This window comes from Pan troglodytes, chromosome 18, assembly GCF_028858775.2.
Source record: "Pan troglodytes isolate AG18354 chromosome 18, NHGRI_mPanTro3-v2.0_pri, whole genome shotgun sequence".
Lineage (NCBI taxonomy): Eukaryota > Metazoa > Chordata > Mammalia > Primates > Hominidae > Pan > Pan troglodytes.
Window position 1 is genome coordinate 57,485,831 of NC_072416.2, and position 18,495 is coordinate 57,504,325.

The window sequence follows — 18,495 nt, forward strand, 5'->3', positions numbered from 1 at the left end:
GTTTAACGATTGTGAAAGACAGTGTGGCTATTCCTCAAAGCCCCAAAGATAGAAATACCATTCAACCCAGCAATCCCATTACTGGGTATATACCCAAAGGAATATAAACTATTCTATCATATAGACAAATGCATGCGTACGTTCATTGCAGCACTATTCACAATAGCAAAGACATGGAATCAACCTAACTGCCCATCAATGATAGACTCAATAAAGAAAATGTGGTCCACATACACCATGGAATATGATAAGCCATAAAAAAGAATGAGATTATGTCATTTGTGGGAACATGGATGGAAATGGAGGTCATTATCCTTAGCAAACTAATGCAGTAACAGAAAACCAAATACCACATATTCTCACTTATAAATGGGAGCTAAATGATGAAATGCTTGGAAACAGAGGGAACAACACACATGGGGCCTATCAGAGGGTGGAGGGTGGGAAGAGGGAGAGGATCAGAAAAAAATAACTAATTGGTACTAGGCTTAATACTTGGGTGATGAAATAATCTGCACAAGAAATCCCCATGACACAGAGGGGTGCCGTGGCTCACGCCTGTAATCCCAGCACTTTGGGAGGCCGAGGCGGGCAGATACAAGGTCAGGAGATCAAGACCATCCTGGCTAACAGTGAAACCCCGTCTCTACTAAAAATACAAAAAACTAGCTGGACGTGGTGGCGGGCACCTGTAGTCCCGGCTATTCAGGAGGCTGAGGCAGGAGAATGGCTTGAACCCGGGAGGCGGAGCTGGCAGTGAGCCAAGATCGCGCCACTACACTCCAGCCTGGAAGACAGAGCAAGACTTCATCACAAAAAAAAAAAAAAAGAAAAAAAGAAAAAAAAGAAAAAGAAAAAAAGAAATACCCATGACACAAGTTTACCTATGTAACAAACCTGGATAAGAACTTAAAATAAAAGTCATAAAAACAGTATGGAAATTTCTCAAGAACTAAAAGTAAAACTACCATTTGATCCAGCATTCCCACTACTGAGTATCTGCCCAAAGGAAAAGGAAAAGGAAACATTATATTAAAAATGATACCAGCATGTGTGTTTACCAGAGCACAATTCACAATAGCAAAGATACGAAATTAACCTAAGTGTGCAACAACAGATGATTGGATAGAGAAAATGTTCTCTCTCCTCTCCTCTCCTGTCCTCTCCTGTCCTCTCCTCTCCTCTCCTCTCCTGTCCTCTCCCCTCTCCTCCCCTCCTCTCCCCTCCCCTCCCCTCTCTGTCTCTCTCTCCAATACAACTCTATTCAGCCATAAAAAAGAATGAAATTATGTCTTTAGCAGTAACATGGATGGAGGTCATTATCTCAAGGGAAACAACTCAGAATCACAAAGTCAAATATTACATGTTCTCATTTGTAAGTGGGAGTTTTAGCTTTAGTGGAGTAATAGTCATTGGAGAGTCAGAAGGGTGGGAGGAGGGTGAGAGATATGAGAAATTACTCAGTGGGTATAATGTACACTATTTAGGTGTTGATTACATTAAAAGCCCAAACTTCTTCACTATGCAATATGATCCACGTAACAAAACTGCACTTTTACCCAACTAAAATTACATATATAGTGTGTGTGCATATATATATATATGTTGGCTTTGGCTTTATACAGAGAAAACACACTTTTAGTTGGTGGTTTTCAATTTGGGGATAACAGAGACTTCATATCATCAAAAATTATAAATATGAAACCTTTATTTCATATTAACAAGTAATTATATTTAAAAATTATCTCCATCTCTCTCTCCTGCCATAGACAGTTCAGACTTACTAGTAACAATGTTTGCTCACAGTGAAGCTACGTGACCATTCAAAAGGGTGACTTACATGATCACACTTCACAGAATACTGGAAAGCACTGTGGCCTGATGAAGTCTAGGACCCAATCTAAATGCGAATTCCTGCTCAGGGAAGGTAAAATGCAAATATATAATCAGGTACAAATTTAAAGCTTTTCATGGGGGAGCCTACCTTTCCAAAAACTGAAATTCTAGAATAGTTATCTCTCTCCAGAGATATATTTAGAGTTCCTATGAGGCAAATTTAGAAACCAGAAAGTTTTCTTGTGATTGTGGAATCAAAATAAAGAGAAATAAATAAAGTATATATTTATTAATTGATTGATTTCTCATTGTCTTCCAAGAACTTAAAGTGGTTCAAAAAATACCAAGGAAATAAATCTTAATGACAAATAGATTTAAGATCATGTAAGAGGTGAAATGAAGTGACAAAAATCATGTTCTCTCAGCATGGTGGTCACACATCAGCTGACGTCTTCCATGCAGCTACTGAAACGTGGAAAATATGATCAAGTGAATGCAAACAAAAAACTGCTAACCACTGGGGCGTGTACATGTCTACACCAGCCTATGTATTGGGGGTAAACTGGTACACTGTGAACAAAAATTGATTTTGAAAAATTAATATTTAGGATAAAGTATAAAATCCAGAGTGTGCTAATTTTCCATAATTACTGTGAATACTACCATAAATGTTTCTAACCTGTTCAATTTATTATTTCATAAAAACACCTTTGGGTAAATTTTGTGATGCAAAAATAAGTACAGTCTTCTCTTCAGGCTTTCAGCTATACTGTTGCATTCCAGATGTTGCCAGGTACATGAGAAACTCAACTGAGAATCTTCAACATTGATGTTTGACAATGTCCATTGTATAACAACCATTAGATTATTATACAAAGTACCATAATTTATGATATTGAGTCCTAGAAATGGTTCCACCTACAGAGGACTCTGTAAATTCCAGTGGAAAAAGATATTTTCAATAATTTAATATTCTCCATGTAATTACCTGAAATATCTCAAATTTAACTTTCTAAATGCAATTTTAAGGTGGTCAGTAAAATACACTCCAGTTATTCTGCTTCATGGAGATTCGGCTTAACTCCCAAAGGGTATTAATTGATTATAGTGGAGTAAGAAAATAATAATATAAGCTTTGATATTCTACTTTTGGAGATTTTGATATGTGGGGTTGGTGAGAAAATGTATCTTTTAAAAAATATTTGCTGGTGATTTGATTCATGGCTCCATGTAGTGTAATAATTTTTAAAATGTATATATATTATATATATATATATGCATGCATATGTGTGTTATATTATGTTCCATAAACATTTGTAACATAACGGTTTATTTGAGATTGGTGTCTTATATAACTGTTACCATAGCCTGAAACATAAATATCACTCATTGCTCTGTGGTTTATTAAAATAAAAGATTTTTCTTTGCCCTTGTCCCAGTCCAATGCTGACGGGGGCAGGCACTCTGCTCCTCACAGTCATTCAAGGACCCAGTCCCAGTCCTATGTGTCTAATGGCTCTATCTTCTTCTAGGGCCTTTGTGTTTCCTCACTGAATCCTCTGCTTCTGACTGGCAGGTAAAGGAGAGAGGGAAAAAATGAGTGGAATAAGCCCCAGGTTTGAGGGTGCAGCTGTAGAAGTGGTGTACATCATTATGCCGTCATTTTATTGTGCAAACCTGCCACCACATAGGCAAGGAAGCCTGGGAAACGTAGTCTTCTGTATGCCAGAAGAAAATTAAGTTTTGTGATAATCATCTTAAAGTAAAGAAGAGGAAGTAAGAAGTTAACATAGTGATTCGTAACAGGGAGGATCTTGCCCAGTTGGTCAGCAAAATAATGTGGGTTGGAGATGAGGATAAGCTTATGACTGGAAAGACAGCCAGGATCTCCAGCTTTGCGTGACAAGAGCTGAGCTTGTCCAAGCAAAGCCTCCTGAATCTGTGGACCTTAAGGAAGACATCTGCACATCAAGCTAATCAAGAATGGGAAAAGGCATAATGACGGTCTTCCCTCAATTGTAGCTTCTGATAAACAGTACAGAACAGTCAACGTCACAATTATGTAGCAGAGAGGAACAATGCCAGAGATTACAGCATTTTTTACAGACTTTTAGCTCCATCCACATGCATGTGGATAGCATACCACATTCTGCTAGAGCATCACTTTGGAGATTGTGTTAAGAGGTATATCTGTTTCTGGTAGTAATAATGGGTGGTCTGAGAACCAAATTTCCATTTTTAGTTTGAGGAACGCTATATGAGAAATCTTCTTTTTCAGGAATACACAATGTACACAAGCATATTGCATGTTTCAAATTGCTAATTAAAAGAAAGCTCGATGTTAAGACAACTGCATGGGAAGACACTATCTCTATGCCCTCTATATTGTTTTGAACACTAATTTGAATACAAATGTAAGCTATGGTTAGACACTTTCTAATATCTTTTTTTATTTTTAGTCAAGTTTTGGCTAGGTCTCTAGGCCTTGATATTTCTTCTTTTTTGCTGTCTTCTAAGGCAACATTGAGAAACAGCTAAGTTTATTATTTATATATTGAATGTAATTTTGAGAGGCTGATAAAATTCCCAAAGCCTTGGAGAATTTATACAATCGGGTGCCCTCAGTTCTTCATAGTTGGTGATAGTAAATGTCATATGAAAATATATTTTCCTGGAAAATACAAATACTGCTTATTTTCTTGAAATGTACCATTAGAATAGAAAATATTACTGTGTCCAATTCTACATCACAAACAACCAAACATAACATTCACTTTCAATTGAAAGATATACATATCAAGGTAATATTTTTGTAATCTATTAACGAACTACTATTCTTTACCACATAGCTTTTTTTTTTTTTTGAGACAGAGTCTTGCTCTCTTGCCCAGGCTGGAGCGCAGTGGTGCGATCTCGGCTCACTGCAAGCTCTGCCTCCCGGGTTCACGCCATTCTCCTGCCTCAGCCTCCTGAGTAGCTGGGACTATAGGCGCCTGCAACCACGCCCGGCTAATTTTTTTGTATTTTTAGTAGAGACGGGGTTTCACTGTGTTAGCCAGGAAGGTCGCAATCTCCTGACCTCTTGATCCGCCCGCCTTTGTCTTTCAAAGTGCTGGGATTAGAGGCGTGAGCCACCGTGCCTGGCCAACAGAGACTTTTATATCCCTGGAGAAAAGTGAAACTCTAATTTCCTAATAAATATATGTATCAATTATTAGTAACTAGAAAAATTATAGCAATCACTTTATCCAAAATTGCTAAATAATTCCCACTTTTCAAAGATTGAGTGGGCAATTTCTACTGCCAGGTGTGGCAAATATTTTGTATTCAATTCAATGCTTTATGTTTTCAGATTTCAGGTCAGTTTTATGCTTTAGGTAGCTAAAAATTCTGATAGTCAGAGGCATATCAATGAAGAATCACTTTTCTGGAACAAAAAGATTTGTTGCAGTTTAAACTTGTAAAGCTTGTCCAGGGCAGTAAATTCCTTAAGATGTATAGTTATAATGAGAAGGATGTTTTCTTTTGACTTTTCTTTTTTCCTCTTATTTTTAGTTGACATGTAATGATTGTACATATTTATGAGATACAAAGTGATATTTTGATACATGTATACAATGCGTAATGATTAATTCAGGGTGATTAGCATATCCATTACCTCAAACATTTACTATTTGTGTTGCGCACATTCGAAATCCTCTCTTCTAGCTTTTTGAAAATATACACTAAATTATTTTAAACCATATTTATCCTACAGTGCTACAGAGCACTACAACTTATTCTCCTCATATAGCTGTAACTTTGCGTGCATTAACCAAAGTCTATCTTCCCCTCCCTGCTACACTTCCCAGTCTCTAATAACCACAATTCTGTTTCCTACTTTTATGAGATCTTTCTTTCTGACTCCCACATATGTGTAAGAATATGTGGGCTGGGCGCGGTGGCTCAAGCCTGTAATCTCATCACTTTGGGAGGCCAAGGCGGGCGAATTGCCTGAGGTCAGGAGTTCGAGACCAGCCTGGTCAACATGGTGAAACTCTGTCTCTACCAAAAATACAAAAATTAGCCAGGTATGGTGGTGGGCGCCTGTAATCCCAGCTACTCGGGAGGCTGAAACAGGAGAATTGCTTGAACCTGGGAGGTGGAGGTTGCAGTGAGCTGAGATCATGCCAGTGCACTCTAGCCTGGGCGACAGAGCCAGACTCCTTCTCAAAAGAAAAAAAGAAAAAAGTGGTATTTATCTTTCTGTCCCTGACATATTTTATTTAACATAATGTTCTCCTGGCTCATTTTTGTTGCCATGAATGATACAATTTCATTCATTTTTTTATGACTGAATATATTCCGTTATGCATGGTGTGGTGTGAATTTAACAAATTCATTCATCTGTTGTTGGATACTTACGTTGATTCGATATTTTGGCTATCTATTGTCAAAATTGCTGCAATAAAAGGGTGCGTAGATATCTTTTTTATATACCCATTTCCTTTTTTAAGATAAATACCCAGAAGTGAGATTGCTGAATCATATGGTAGCTCTATTTATAGTTTTTTGATAAACCTCCTTACTGTTTTCCATAATAGCTGTACTAATTTATATTCCCACGAACAGCGTATGAAAGTTATCTTTTCTGCATCCTTGCCAGTATTTGTTATTTTTTGTTTTTGATGATAGCCATTCTAATGGATGAGATATCTCATTGTGGTTTTGATTTATGTTTCCCTAATGATTTGTGACATTGAGTTTTTTTTCATATATTTTTTGGCCATTTGAATATCTTTTTAAAATTTTTTTATTTTATTTTATTTTATTGAGACAGAGTTTTTGCTCTTGTTGCCCAGGCTGGACTGCAATGGTGCAATCTCGGCTCACTGCATCCTCCTCCTCCTGGGTTCAACGGATTCTCCTGCCTCAGGCTCCCAAGCAGCTGGGGTTATAGGCACTCACCACCACAACTAGCTAATTTTTTGTATTTAGTATAGACGAGGTTTCACCATGTTGGTCAGGCTGGTCTCGAACTCCTGATCTCAGGTGATCCACCCGCCTCAGCCTCCCAAAGTGCTGGGATTACAGGCGTGAGCCACTGTCTCTGGCCCATTCGAATGTCTTCTTCAGAGAAATGTCTAATCAGATTCTTTGCCCATTTTAAAAATCAGATTTTTTATTGTTGTTGAAACTTTTGAGTTCCTTGTATATTCTGGATATGAGTCCCTTGTCAGATGAATAGTTTGTAAATATTTTCTCTCATCTAAGATTGTCTCTTCACTCCGTTCATTGTTTTCTTTGCTCTGCAGAAACTTTTTGGCTTGATGTAATGTCTCAAACTCCTGACCTCAAGTGACAGGCCTGCTTCGGCCTCCCAAAGTGCTGGGATTATAGGTGTGAGCCACCATGTCCAGCCTCAGTAGCTTTTATGTGCCCAGAAAATTATCAATTTCTTTTAGGTTTTTGAATTTGTTAGTGTAGAGTTGTTCATAATAGTCATCGATGATCCTTAGTACTTCTGTGGTATCAGTTATAATGTGTTCTTCTTTATTTCTGATTGTATTTATTTGAGTATTTTCTTTTTTTATAGTTAGCCTAGTTAAGAGTTTGTCAATTTTGGTTCTAAAAAAAACTGTTTTGTTGATCTTTTGTATGTTTTTTAGTCTCTATTTTGTTTGGTTATGCTCTGATCTTTATTATTTTTTTCTTCCTACAAATTTTGGGTTTGGTTTATGCTTGCTTTTGTAGTTCCTTGAGGTGCATTGTTAGGTTATATACTTGAAATTTTTGTACTTTTTTGATGTAAATGTTTATTGCTATAAACTTCCCTCTTAGAACTACTTTTGATGTATTCCATAGGTTTTGATATGTTGTGTTTCCATTTTCACTTATTTTGAGAAACTTGACTTTCTTCTTAATTTCTTTGACCTATTGGTCATTCAGAAGCATATTATTTAATTTCGATGTACAGTTTCTAGAGTTCCTCTTGCCACTGATATCTTGTTTTACCCTATTGTGGTCTGAAAAGATGCTTGAAATGATTTTGATTATTTTTGTGTTTATTGAGATTTGTTTTGTGGCCTAACATATGGTCTGTACCAAAGAATGTTCCATGTGGTGATGAGAATAGTGTGTATTCTGCAGGTATTTGATATAATATTCTATAAATGTCTATTAGGTCTATTTGGTTTATAGTTTAAGCCCAATACTTTGTTGACGTTCTGTCTCGATTATCTGTCCAATGCTGACAGTGGGGTGTTGAAACCCCCAACTATTATTGTATTAGGTTTTATCTTCTGTTTAGCTCTAAGAATATTTGCTTTATTTATCTGGATGCTCTGGTGCTGGGTGCTGCATATATATTTAGAATTGTTATATCCTCTGGATGAATTAATCCCTTTATTATTGTATAATGATCTTCTTTGCCTTTTTTTTGCTTTTTAACCTAAAGTCTATTTTGTCTGATGTAGGTAAAGTTACTCCTGCATGCTTTTGTTTTCTGTTTGCATTGAATATTTTTTCCATCCTTTCATCTTCAGTCCGTGTGTCTTTTCAATTATCCTAACACGTATCTTTTATCTTCCATTCATTTATGAATTCTTTCACGCAATAACATTTATTGTTTAATATGATAAATAAACAAAATGGAAGATTCTTTCTGACCTTGACTCAATTACAGTGTAAGGAGTGATTAAAAATGAATAATATGATTAATATCAAATTGAATATTAAAATTGTATGCTGTGTGTATTGTGAAAAATGCTTTCTCATTCCCTTTTGGAGATAGGAGACCTACAAGGTGGCCTTGAAGTATTGATATTTTCATTGCAGATAATCAATGTCAAATATGTGACTGTCAAGAAAAGTCAAAGCCCTTTGCTATGTAGATATTCTGAGATGAACACAAAACTTAGCAGGTCTCTCTCACCTTTGTTAGTTTTACTTCTCACTTCCCTTAAGGTTGGCTGTAACAAAACCAAAATTAAAAGAAACCTGGAAAACAAAACCAATACCCTGTTTGGCTGCCCAAAATATCATTAAAACATTTAAAAATATATTAATAAATACATTATTTGAGAGTATTCTACATATTGACCCAACCAACTTTTTTTTTTTTTTTTTTTTTTTTAAGGAAAACTAGGTCCTATATGCTGTGTAGTCATTGTGGTATAGCCATACACTAAAGAGCTTATATCTAACTAAGGAAGATAGAATTATTTGTTAAATACAAAACTGTGATAAGTATTATGAGGATACATTAGGTGGGATTTCAGTCTAGAACAGATTTTCTCAGCTGGGGCCAATTTTGCAATCTAGTAGCCATTTGACAATAACTGGAGGCATTTTTTGATTGTTAAAAGTAGGGAAGGGGATGTTACTGGAATCTGGTGGGCAGAGGACAGTGATGATGCTAAACATTTTACAGTGCACAGGACAGACTTCACAAGAATTTACATGCTCTAAAAGTCAATAGTGCTAATGTTGAGAAACCCTTGTCTAGAATGATGAGAGGGAACAGAGAGAGAATGGAGGTTTGAGAATCACTGTGGCAGCTATTCAGCTGAGCAACTGCCTCTGGGTGAGGATATCTTTTAAATATTCCATTGGGAGATGTTTAATTCAATAATCTCATTGTGTACTGTGCCTAAATAAAGCTTTATAAAACTTGGTTGAATAAATAAATTATAAAATAGCAAATGTTAATATGAAACAGATGGTACCCAATCTGCCATCAACTTTCCTACCCTTTTATTCATTGGCAGAATAATTGATGTTTCCCAGGTTTGATCCTGGCCCCATGAGCTACAATTGTTACTGTGACTATAAAGTGGAAATAATGATAGCTTCTCTTACAATTGTTCTGAGAATTAAGTGAGAATGTTCAATAAATATAAAGTGTCCTGCACAGTCTCTGAATAAATGGCAGCTATTAATCAGAGAAGATCACATTATGCTCCAAATGATATAAGTCATAGAGCTTTTGTGGCCCCATAAATTACAGAATTATTATATCTTACATGAAGACAGAAATGGAAATGATTACCTCTTTTGATGGAGAACTGTGTTGTGAATTGCTTTTTTAAACCTTCAGATAGATGAGTTATATGTGAAAAGCCCTGGAACGCTAAGTGTTTTTACAAGATTTGTTACTGGCAAGAAATGGACAAGCATAAATGAGATCAGTCCAGAAAGATTACCCTGCAAACTTGCTGATGTGCTGTCTGCTAAAGTAGTGACAGGTCATAAAACTACTGAGAGAGAAAGGCAGAGGTATAGGGCACTGGAGAAAAAAGGCTCCATCCTCGGATCTTTACACATGCAACTTTTTCAGGATTTATTCTGCTACACTGCTATGCTTAGCATCATGGTGTCTTTTATGTGTGGTACAGGAAGTTGACCTGAGTTTTGATGAAAGTGAGAGAATTATTGGGGATGACTATGACACTATTACCTGGCCAGTATCATGTAGTTATTATGAGTCCAGGGTTTGAAGTGAGCTGAAACGTCCCAGTTTTGCTGCATTATGGCAGTGTAACCTTGAGGAGGTTCAGCCTTCTGATACATTTTCTCTTCTGTACAATGGGAGTATCGATGCTACTGCTTCCTCAGTGGCATTGATTAAATTGGATAATTCATGAGAGGCACTTCGCACAATGCTTGGGACTGTAATTATCATTATCATCATCATTATTTTCATCAGTGTCATTTTTACTATAATCTCTTAAAAGCTTTCTATTATTAAAATAATTTGTACCACTTAACTTTTAGCTTTTTAAAGGGAAGAAGCCTTAAAGTACTTTTCTTATTTATTTTTAATTTTTAAGATAATTTCAACTTTTATTTTAGATTCGGGGGTACATGTGAAGGTCTGTCACATGGGAACACTGCGTGATATTGAGGTTTGAGGTACAAATGATCCTATAGGCAGTCCCTCAGCCCTCACCTTTCTCCCTCCCACCTCCAGCAGTCCCCAGTGTCCATTGCTCCCATTTTTATGTCCGTGTGTATTCAGTGATAAATTCCCGCTTGTAAGTGAGGACATATGGTATTTGGTTTTCTGTTTCTGAGTAAATTCACATAAATAATAGCCTCCAGCTGCATCCATATTGCTGCAAATGACATGATTTTGTTCTTTTTAATGACTGCATAGTATTCCTTGGTGTATATGTACCATTTTCTTCATCCAGTCCACCATCTATGGACATTTAGGTTGATTCCATGTCTTTGCTATAGTGAATAGTGCTGCAATGAACATGAGTGCATGTGTCTTTTAGACAGAATGATTTATTTTCTTTTGGGTATATACCCAGTAATGAGATTGTTGGGTCAAATCGTTCTACTTTAAATTCTTTGAGAAATCTCCAAACTGCTTTGCACAAAGGCTGAACTAATTTACATTCCCACTAACTTTGTGTAAGTGACCTCTTCTCTCTGCAGTCTCACCAGGATATGCTGTTTTTTGGCTTTTTAATAATAGCCATTTGGACTGGTGTGAGATGATATCTCATTGTGGTTTTGATTTGTGTTTCTCTGATGATTAGTGGTATTGAGTATTTTTTTCATATATTTGTGGGCTGCTTGTATGTCTTTACACATGCAGCTTTTTCAGGATTTATAGTGCTACACTGCTATGCTTAGCATCATGGTGTCTTTCATGTGTGGTACAGGAAGTTGACCTGAGAAAACGCCTTTTCATGTCCTTTGCCTATTTTTTTAATGGGGTTGTTTGTTTTTTGCTCGTTGATTTGTTTAAGTTCCTTATAGATTCTGGACATATTAGATCTTTGTCAGATGTATAGCTTGTAAACATTTTCTCACATTCTGTACATTCTGTGTTTACTCTGTTGATAGTTTCTTTTGCTGTTTAGAAGTTCTTTTGTTTAATTAGGTCCCATTTGTCATTTTGTTGTTGTTGTTGTTGCAGTTGCTTTTGAGGACTTAGCCACTAATTCTTTGCCAAGGCCAATGTTGAGAAGCATGTTTCCTAGGTTTTCTTCCAAGGTATTTATTGTTTGAGATCCTACGTTTAAATTTTTAGTCCATCTTAATTTAATTTTTATATGTGGTGAAAGGTAGGGGTCCAGTTTTATTCTTCTGCATATGCCTAGCCAGTTATCCCAGCACCATTTATTGAACACAGAGTCTTTTCCCCATTCTTCATTGTTTATTTTTGCTGACTTGGTTGAAAATCAGATGGTTGTCAGTATGTGGCTTTATTTCTGAGTTCTCTCTTCTGTTCCATTGGTCTGTGTGTCTATTTTTGTGCCACTACCATGGTGTTTCAGTTATTGTAGCTTTGTGATATAGTTTGAAGTTGGGTAATGTGATGACTCTGGTTTATATACCTTTTCTTTTTTTTTTCTTTTGCTTAAGGTTGCTTTGGCTATTTGGGCCCGTTTTTGGGTTCATATGAATTTTACAATAGTTTTTTCTAATTCTGTAAAATATGAGGTTGGTAGTTTGATAGGAACAGCACTGAATCTATAGATTGCTTTGAGCAGCATGACCACTTGAAAAATGTTGATTCTTCCAATCCATGAAGAGCATGGAATGTTTTTCCATTTGTTTTTGTGTTATATATGATTAGCTGGTACTACAGGAGCACATCACCATGCCAAGCTAATTTTTATATTTTTAGTAAAGAAAGGGTTTCACTCTATTGGACAGGCTGGTCTTGAACTCCTGACCCCATGATCCACCCGCCTTGGCCTCCCAAAGTGCTGGGATTACAGGCGTGAGCCACCATACTCAGCCATTTGTGGATTTTTAAATCTGATAATTCTTGAATCTGATCACTAATATCTATAGAATCTCTTCACAATAGTTTGCTTTTTATTTTCCTATATGCCATTATCTACTTATTTTCTTTCCTCAATGTATCTGATTGATCAGTCAAATAATATTCATGATTTCATTAAGCTTTGGAAAAACATCCAAAATACTTCAAATTTGGACATTTGTAGAGTGAGGTGTCTCCTGATTGTGTGAGACTTCTCAAAAAGTAGAAGACAAAAGCAGAAAGCAGCCCACAAAAGGCATAAGCTGACAGTGTATATGGTATCCAAAGAAACTTTCACACAGTATGTATTTGATATCTCAGCTCTTTAGGTGACAATGGCCTGCAGGCAGCCATTTCCATCTCTCCTACCCATGCTGGGATCCCTAGGTGATTATAATATTTATTTTCATCAGCCTCAGAATACTTTTCAATTCACAAAGGAGCCATTACCTATTGATCAATGTCAGTAAGCTTATTGAAATCTCTTTCTCATCTCTAGCTGTATAAAGGAATAGAAGAGTGATTGGTATGTGAAATGGTAAAGCCAAGATTCAAAAATACTGGTATGGATCCTAAGATAAGCAGGAGGAGAAATGTACAATATTTAGATTGTATCCAAATATTATTTACAAAAATGCAGGATAGAGGCAGCAGGCAGCAACACAACAGGAACATTTACAAGTAAGACTTTGGTTTATTGCAGGCTTGGTATAAATCAACAAGCACAAACACTTGTGAAATCAGATGCTAGAGGAGTGATTGGCTGGTCATCAGATGAGAGAATATGAAGACGCACAATCTTGAAGAAAACTTATGGACAGATATGAAAAAAACACTCAAAACATTTGAATTTTGTAGATTTGATAGCTAATGTTAATAATCAAAGATGTCTAATGACCTCTATTTCATTACAAAAATATCCCATCCATTTACTTCTTCTGATGCACCAGTTATCTAAAGAGAGAGGGGGGAACACAGAAACCAAGCCAAAATTATTTTTACTTTTATGTAAAGGAAAAAAATCAGAGTTCTCTGAGTAGGCATAATTACTTAAAGTGATGAAAAAAGTGATGGAGGGGAGTGTGTAATGATTGAGGGTTTTGCTGTATTTGCTATTCTTTCTGCTATTTGTTTGTTGCTTTGATTGTCAGATCTTTATTTCCCAGAGCTCATGAAGAGGCAGTGGATTTAGTTTCCAATGGTTAGTCCAGTCAGAAGAGCAACACCCAGGCCTGACTCTTCTCCTTTGATTAGGACTGTGCAGGGAGCACAATAAGGCATGCGATCCTGTGTGTGTCTCTGTCACCACTGGGTCCAAAATCAAGTTCATTGATTTATCTTCATGGAATAATCACAAAACAAACACTGATTGTCTATAGATGTCAGGGAATTCTGCCTATATTATGTTTTATTATGTACTTTCTCATTTAATTCTCAAGGCAATGCTGGCAATAATGAATGCTTTTGAGCCCCAGCTTTCTGACATATAAAATGCAAATTGAAGCGAATGCATTTCTTAAGGACTTACTGCTAAAAATTGAGACAAGACTTGATGTTATGAAAATTTTATTCTAGTAATATTTCTAACATGTGATGATAAATACTGGAGAATACATTTTTTAGCTTTACTTCCAACCATCTTTATAACTGAGAACCCATTAGAACCCAGTCTGTTTCTTTTCTGCAATCCTAAAGTAAAAAATGATGAATGTGAGGGAATAACACAATATTCCAAAGCATTTTTTCAGATGGAGCTGAAAAATACCTGAAAATTCAAGTAACTTCTATAGCCACAGGTGGTGTATTCTAAATTAAAAGGTTAAAGAAATAGTATAACACTTATCTTTTAAAAAGGAAAAATGATGTCAAAAGTATTAAATGTGAATCAGTATTCAAAGATATATACTAACATAAATTTACCCTTAAGACTAAATTTGCGAAATTTTATATTATTTTTATCAAGTAAAATACGAGATAAATTTTGGTAAACAATATTTTAATATATTACACATACACACACAGACATACGTGCACATCAGATGTTGTTATCCAACTCAATGTTAAACTAGTCCCATGAGCTTCACAGTGAGGGGTAATTGGCTCCGTTAAATGGGTGAGGAAATTGGTTCAGAGAGGTTTCGTGAGTTTAGGCAAGCCTTTCAGCCATTCACCTTTTTATTTACTCATGAATTCTTTCCGTCAATAACTTTTTTTTTTTTTTTTTTTTTTTGCCTATTATAATGAAGAAGAAGGGGAGGAGAAGAAATAAAAGGAAGTGATCCTAATACATGTAAAATAGTATCTCTTTAAATGGTCACGTCAACCGCAAAAAACACTTACATAATCTTGTCTCTCCATTTTGGCTGGTTTTTACCAACTGTGTTACTTTTTATGCAACTAGTTACTCTGTGTAAGGCCCCAGGTTCTTTACCTGTGAAATGGGATTAACGATGGCTCCTTGCGCTCGCTTTCATATGCCCTGTGTCATCAACAGTCAGCTTTACATTCTTCAGGTCCAGTGCAAAGGAACCACACTGGGCTTCAAGGGCTCAGCTTGACGACAAAATAAATAAACACTGGAAATATAAATTGTAACACGGCTCGGTGAGCTTCATGAGAGTTTAAGCCCAGCCCTGAGGCAGCAGAGAGGAGGCAATTCTTTCTGCCTGAAAGCATTTGGAAAGATTCAAACTCACACCAGAAAGGGCATTAAATCTAGGTTCAAAAGGATAAGGAAGAATTTTCCAGGGGTTAAAGAGCAGGAAAAAGGAATTTTACGTATTTAAAACATCTCATCTAAAGACACAGAGTCAGGAAGGGGGAGAATATATTGATTACACATGAAACATAGTTTAACGAATGTGAAATGATCAGAAAGAAAGCTATGGTCAAATTAGTAAATGCCTTGGCTATTTTGGCTAAAGAGGTTTTTTTTTATTTTCAACTTTTATTTCAGATTCAAGGGGTACACGTGCAGGTTTGTTACATGGGTATATTGCACGATGCTGAGTTTTGGGGTCTGATTTATTCCATCACCCAGGTATTGAGCATAGTATTCAATAGGGTTTTTCAACTCTTTCCCTCCTTCCTCCCCCTCCCCTGCAGGAGTCCTCAGTGTCTATTTTTCCATATTTATGTCCATGTGTACTTAAATGTTTAGCCCCCACTTATAAGTAAGAACATATGGCGTTTGGTTTTCTGTTTCTGCATTAATGCAGCTTAGGATAATGACTTCTAGCTGCATCCACGTTGCTGGACATGATTTTATTCTTTGTTATGGCTATATAGTATTCCATGGTGTATATGTACCACATTTTCTTTATCCAGTCCATAGGTAGGGAACTTGTAATCTAACTAGTAGGAACTTTTAATCAACTTGTTTTCAAAGAGATATTAGAAGTCTTGGGTATTTTTTTGCTAAAATTAGTGGCTTATCTATAGTCATGACTTTTATATTATTATACTTATTACCATATTTATTATAATATATTATAATAAGTAATTATGTATTAAATATTATATATAAACAGTATATAGAGATGCTATTATATGTAATACTACCTATCTAACTCCTTATTTCAATTCTTTGCAGTCACTGAAGATATTGTGGAGAATCGCCTCAAAATATTTTAATTCTATAAATATTCATTAGTTTTAGTGGTAAGTTATTTTTAAACAGTCTTCAATTTATATTTGAACAAAGAGTCACACTGTAGATGAAGCACTGTTGCTTATGCTTATTTGAATATATAATTTTCTTGTAACAACACTTTCTACCGAATCCTGTTTTCTGAAAGGAAGCTATTACATACATGAAGGGGAGCTTTAAAAAGTGAGGTGCGAGATTGGAGACATGTTTCCAACGACAACTGATGGGTCTTGTTTTTTGTGTGTGAATAAATGAGAATACATGAAAAAAGAAACCCACACTTCATGTTTCATGTAGAGAAGGCACTCTGCAAATTTGAGGTCCCTATGGGATGTGGATGGGGATATTTTGGTTCCATTAATGTCTCCTGAATAAACATGCAAACACAGAAAGGAAATAACAAATGGTACTGAACACTAATGTGTCTTTAAAGACTAATGCAGAATTTCAAGGAAACAATCCAACAGAAGGATGCATGGCATGGAAACACCTCCTGGGAATGGTGGCAGACCCTGACTGCTCTAAGCCATTTAAACTGAACCTGAAAAACCCCAGCAGAATAATTACATGATGGAAAGCAATCCTTGTTAAGAAGCTGCCTTATTAGCTTACAAGTGGCCTTCCTCTCCTTCATCTAGTCTAGCATTTCATGGCACTTTTCAGCTGAAAAAACTTTTAAGTGCTGTTGACAAATTGGTGGAAGGACTTTATGCAAAAGCTGAGTCTGTCTTCGGCAAGCATTTGTAATATTGATTAAAAGCAAATGCTATTTCAGTATGTGTCCCTTAGAAATAGCAAACAATGATTTCAAGTCCTTAACTAAGCTCTATTGCATAAAAATACAAATACGAAAAAAGCAAATTCAATTATTTTTAGAAAAAAGGCTTGTAATTTGTTTAATAAAATTAAGTTTTTGTTAGTCCTCAAACTATGTGCCTATATTCACATATACCAGTGATATTTTAATATTAGATTCATGATATTGTTTGTGTATATTTAAGATGAGAATTACAGAAAAGGTAAATGTTCTTCTTTTTATTATATATGTATTTAAAATTTATAGAAAGAAACACTACTTTTAGAATTCAGAGTTTCAGCAGAAAATAGGATTCTTCCTAGTTAGTTCATCTATAGAGATTTTAAGGGAACAAAGAGTGGTAAAGAATTCAACACACCAGTCACATCGGGAAGATCAAAAGGCTGAAAGTAGATGAGGAGGAAATTAGGGCACCAGAGTCCAGTGAGAACTGAATTGTGGTGGCCACAGGGTTGTTCAGCAGATGGGGAGCTGTGGAGCAAGCAGTGTTGATGCAGAGTTGCAGACAGGGAGGCAGGAATAAGAGCATTGCACTCTCTCTCCTCACTTTTGACTCTCCAAGGAGTGCCTCCTATTTGCTGACTCAATATAGAAGCCAGAAGGTGAGGACTCCCTGATGGTGCAGTCCGTAGCTACAGGGAACCTCGGGGCAGAGAGTGGGGAAGGATAGATAATGGATAGTGGGAGACATAGTGGCCATAATGGGGATAATTTCACTATGTGTGGGAACTTCAGGACTCTTAATGTTTTCCTGGACACACAAAGCGAGCTGAAGCCATGTCACCCAAGTCTTGTCCATATATTTCTACTGAGAGATAACTCTGCTAAACACAAGGAGGATTCATTTGTGGTCAAATAGATTAGTGCATCTCCAAGAGTGGGAGAGTACCCTATTAACAAGTTGCTGTATTCCCTTGAGACCTCTTGAGCCTTTAGATTTTGGAAATATTGGGTTTAACAAAATTAATCTGATAGAGATTTCAATTAATGTTTAACAGAATAAATGTTTCATATAAAATATGAAATGCTGAAGTTGTTGGATCAAAGTAGAAGTCCAAGAAAGAGGTATCTTTGATGGTTGGGAGATAAGCTCTATGCCATCTATAGTATTGTCTATACCTTTCTTATCTGTGAAGCTTATAGTACATTACACTTAGAGTCAGAAGAAATGGAAAATCAAAAGGAAAATTGTCCTCTCTTCCTCTTCTGCTTCAGCTGTGAGCATTCCTGCAAATTCATGCTTCAATGCTATGATCTTTATATTATCTCTTAAAAATGCCCTCTTCCCTCTGGTTTCAATTATTGTCTCCATTCTTATTATACCCTAATCAGAATCTGCCTTCCCAAATTCTAGTTCAGAATCTCTAGGTACAGATCTTTTTAAATGAATATTTGTTTTAGGATATTTTCAGCATCTTGAATTTAGCA